This window comes from Sinocyclocheilus anshuiensis, unplaced genomic scaffold (genome assembly GCF_001515605.1).
Source record: "Sinocyclocheilus anshuiensis isolate Anshui unplaced genomic scaffold, SAMN03320099.WGS_v1.1 scaffold278, whole genome shotgun sequence".
In the NCBI taxonomy this organism is placed as follows: domain Eukaryota; kingdom Metazoa; phylum Chordata; class Actinopteri; order Cypriniformes; family Cyprinidae; genus Sinocyclocheilus; species Sinocyclocheilus anshuiensis.
Window position 1 is genome coordinate 769,091 of NW_015546072.1, and position 5,259 is coordinate 774,349.

General features: G+C 35.3%; 1 pseudogene; it reads left to right on the plus strand.

Annotated features, from left to right (window-relative positions):
• LOC107699676 (SMC5-SMC6 complex localization factor protein 1-like) overlaps positions 1 to 5,259 on the plus strand; it is a 29,766-nt pseudogene that overhangs the window by 1,965 nt on the left and 22,542 nt on the right.

Sequence of the window (5,259 nt, forward strand, 5' to 3'; positions counted from 1 at the left end):
TTTTGGGGTAAAGGAACTCTTTGTATTATTTGCTTTAAAAAAAAAATTTGTTTATAAAAGTGACACATCTATCATTGTTAAATCATCATCATGTCATTTCAAACCTGCTGTACTGTTTTGACTTATTTCATTGCACACAGAATGAAGAATTTTGTTTTTTTCATACAACAGAACATGTAGTGACTAGTGACTGTCAAGCGCCAAACAGGACAAAAAAGCCCTATAACAGTTCTTCATAAAAATGTTCATGTTATGGACATAGAACCTTGGTGCACTGTTTTTTGTTGTGCAAAGGTTTGATGACCATGGCACTAAACTGCTTTGGGATATTGCAGACAAGACATGGACAAATTTTCTGAGACTTTTTTGTGTTTTTTACTTGGTCACTATGTCACTAGTATGTTACTGCAAAACACCTTATGTTCCACTGAATAAAAAATTATACAGGTGTAACAACATAAACATAATAAATTATGATATTTTGGGGTAAACTATTCCTTTTACTCTCATGACTAAATTGGACTTATTAGAATATTATGTAGTCTAAAATCTATTAACAATCATGTTTGTTTTCTTAATACTTTTATTCAGGAAGTAGCATTAAATTCACTAAAAGTGACAGTATTTTTTTTTTCTTTTTTACATGTCTCGAGCATTCAAACTTTAAAAATGTAAAATTGTAATAAAATTTCACAATACCGCTGTATTGTTACTGTATTTTGTTGTGCAAAGGTTTGATGACCATGGCACTAAACAGTGCTTTGGGATATTGCAGACAAGACATATGGACAAATTTTCTGAGACTTTTTTGTGTTTTTTACTTGGTCACTATGTCACTAGTATGTTACTGCAAAACACTTTATGTTCCACTGAATAAAAAATTATACAGGTGTAACAACATAAACATAATAAATTATGATATTTTGGGGTAAACTATTCCTTTTACTCTCATGACTAAATTGGACTTATTAGAATATTATGTAGTCTAAAATCTATTAACAATCATGTTTGTTTTCTTAATACTTTTATTCAGGAAGTAGCATTAAATTCACTAAAAGTGACAGTATTTTTTTTTTCTTTTTTACATGTCTCGAGCATTCAAACTTTAAAAATGTAAAATTGTAATAAAATTTCACAATACCGCTGTATTGTTACTGTATTTTAAATAAATAAATGCAGCCTTGGAGAGCAGAGAGGTCTCTTTAAAAAAAAAAATAATAATAATAATAATAAAATCTTACCAACCCCAAACTTTTGATAGTCTATTTGCAAACAAAAACAAAATGCTCTTTTGATCTGGACAGCTTTTACTTTTTACATTCAACCTCAGAATTTGCTATTGGTGATTTATTTGTTGTCTTTCTTTTGCAGCATGTTTGCTCAGAGTTAAACTGATCCTGTAATCTGGAGTCCTTCAATGAAGAAGAGAGCTGTGAAATGGCCATCGATGCTGCTGTAGTCATTGAGTCTATGGATGTTACTGATGACATTTCACAAGAAGAATTGGAGGAAATGCTCAAAGAATACATCATAATAATGGAGGTCTAATATATTTTTATTCTCCTCATCCACTTTTTATTCTGGTACTTTTATATATCATTTTGAAACATAATTATGGCTTTCACAGATGGATTTTGGGCACAAATGAGAAAGTTGTCATGGTTATCAATGTAATTTCTATAAAATATGACCTTACATGACATCTCGTTTCAGCAACGGAAGAAAATGCTTTTGACAGTCCCAGAGTTCTACAGCTACTACACACCCAACCTGCCAGTTCAGGTATTCAAATCTGTGAAAAACTTTTCAACAAACCTATCTGCCGTACACAAGCTGTTAAAGTACAGAGAGGATCTAGAGTATCGGGTCATTCAATTTCCTGTGTGTCACATAGAGGAGTAATAAACGCAGGGCTCATCACAGCCAGGTCACCTGATTTAGGCAAATCCGTTTGATCGGTACGCTCATGATTGGCATACCCATTAAAGAAACATTGCAATGTGCCTCCACTGGTTTCTCAAGCGGAAATGTCCGAATGCACTCATTTGACACTGACCCTGAGAACACATTATCATCAGTCATCTTATTTCCTGTGTGTCTTTCTTTCTCTGTTTCTCTTGTACTCAGATTCAGCAATGTGCAGAGCTTGGTAGAGTGTGCCTTCTTCCCTCAAGCTCTGGAGGAGATTCTGGGGTCCCTGCAGCCTGGAGTGATGCCCCCAGTCACGCACTGCATGTATGTATAATAAGAGCTATTCTAAATCCCAGAGGCACTTATAAAGCACTGTTACATTCAGTTGGTGTTATCTTTCTTAAAAAGCAAAGTGTGGTAGTTTCTTTTTCATTAAGGGTGTTGTAAGGATTGTGATTTCTGATACATAAAAACAGCGTTCTTTACCACCCACTGAAAGTCTGTTCACACAAAGTGCAAAAATTCATGGCAATAAGATGTTAAAAAGTTTTTTTTTCTTTATGCAAAAACTCACTACTGTGTTTAACAATTGCCATTGTTTTTCTGTGTATACAAATAGCATACTGCTGGCATAGAGTCAAGCTAAATGAAAGTGAGTACAGAATATGACAATCAATTGCATATATATATATATGTATAACATAACATGTGAGGTCAGTAATATATATATTTTTTTATAAATGAATACTTTTATTTAGCAAAGACACATTAAATTGATAAAAAATAAATACATTTATAATGTTACAAAAGATTTTTATTTTAAATAAATGGTGTTCTTTTGAACTTTCTATTCATCTAAAAATCCTGAAAATATGTGCCATGGTTTTCACAAAATATTAAGCACTGCTACTGGTTTTTCAACATTGATAAAAAGAAGAAATGTTGCTTTCGCTCAAAATCAACATATTCAAATGATTTCTGAAGGATCATGTGACAAAGAAGACTGGAATGATGGCTGCTAAAACACAGGAGTAAATAGTATTTTAAAATATATGAATTATTTAATATATTAATTTTTGATCAAATAAATGCAGCCTTGATGAGCATAAGAGACTTCTTTCAGAAAAATTCAAACAATCTTACTGGCCCTAAATATTTGAATGCTACGTTTGTGAATTTTGAATGTGTCTAAAAATAAAAATATTATTCCTATATTTATAGAATTGTTTGCGTTATTATTTGCTGTCATTAAATTATGATTGTGGATATATCAGAATTATACAGGCCATCAGCCACCTTCCTCTCTTGGTATCTGTTTTGAACACTGAGGTTTATGTAATGATCTGAACTCTTTAGAATAGATGGAACTGTTTAAAAATGTATTTTATTACAAGAGCTTGTTTACATCTCCCTTTTTCTGGTTTGACCAGATAACCCAGTCCTTGCTCTTGCTCTCCTACTTAGGTTGATGCAAAGCCATTGTACCTCAGCATGTTTATCACAGTTCTCCACAGTATCCTGCACAACAATCCTACCTGGGGTTCTCCTGGACACACAAAGTACTTTCTCCAGATCCTGCAGTGTCCAGAATGTAAGGGCGGCCTCTGGTCACTTCTTGAAACATCAGTTCAGTATGAAACTGTCAATATACCTGTCAGTAATGCCATTTTGTCTGATTTATTCAAGAGTGTGTCTAGCAAGCGAACCCACCTGTCACTCACTGCCAAGCCCACCATCCACTGAGTTGTTTCGTCTCCATTGTAACCTGCAGGAGTTCTTCCTGAGACTCTTTCAGCTGGAGCTTCATGCTGCTAGCTCAGGGTGAGCACCTGAGCTCTGTTCATCTCTGCTTCAATAAAACAACAACTTTTTGATTCTGCATGAGCCCAAAGAAAAGAAACTGCAGTATTTTTCCACCCCTCCACAAAATAAACACAGACAAAACATGTCATAAAGAATGTAGAGATAAAACACAATATGTAGCTGCTTGGAGATATGCTGATGTCTTACTGTTCACCTTGTTTTGAAGATAAAGACAGTACTATTTACATTCGGTCTGTTTTGATAGAAAGACAATGGTTAAGTAACTGCGTTAACCATAGATATTAATGCCTAGATTGTACATCAGCAACTATTCTTTATTGCCATCACATTTCTACGCATCCTCCATATTTGACAGGATGACATATTTTATATTTAATGGATAACTGAATAAACTACATTATATAAACCCGAAACTAAAATATTGCCGGTTTCAACATAGCAGATCTGTCATTGTATCTGTAGCAGCTGTATCTACATATTAATATATATGGCAACTCTGTCTTCCTCTCTTTAGGAGGTCACCCGGAAGCAGTCGGGCGTCTGTTCTGTACAGTACCTTCTGGAACATGTGGGAGAAGTCCACTCTGACCTCCAGGGCAGTTCAGCAACTCAGCAAGCTGCTGATCAAGACTGTACTCTGGGCTTTCAACTCCACTCAGGTGTCATTCAAGTCTTCTCCTTTCATGCTAAAAATGATGGCCACTTTATGGTTTATTGAAATCTTCTGTTTTAGACATTTATAAGTTTGCTGGTTTCATTTTGCAACGTTATTGTGTTGTGACCTAAGCTCATAAAGATAACTTCCCAGCTTAAACTAAAATCTGTCACATTACACCTGTATGCCAACAACATTATGCCAACAGATTTCCACATTAAATATACCATTTTGTAGAGACATGTCCATTCCAGATGCTTCATCAGGCGGTGCAGGCTGAGTTTACTGTGTGTTTGTGTGCAGGATTGGAGGCTGGGAATGTGGGTCACTCTGCAGGGAGACTCTGTGTGTAGTGGTGGAGTTCTGGGCTCAGGAACACAGTCCACTCAACAGCAGTCTGGTGGAGAAAGGCTTTAAAGACCTGGCAGAACACATTGCCATACTGTGCCAAGGTATCCCATAGTGCAGTGGGAAACTGGTGAAGAATCACGTTATGCACTTAAAGCTATAGTTCACCCAAAAATGAAAATTTGCTGAAAATACACTCACCCTCAGCCCATTCAATATGTAGGTGAGTTTGTTTAGATTTGGAGAAATTTAGCATTACGTCACTTGCTCGCCAATGGATCTGCAGTGTGAATGTGTGCCATCAGAATGAGAGTTCAAACAGCTGATAAAAGCATCACAATACTCAAAAGACATACATTACTTGTGTATTATTGTGATGTCTGTCATTCGCCGTTCTGACGGCACCCATTCACTGCGGATCCATTGGTGTTCAAAAACAACAAAGTCATTTACATCTTGGATGGCCTGAGGGTGAGTACATTTTCAGCATATATATATATATATATATATATATATATATA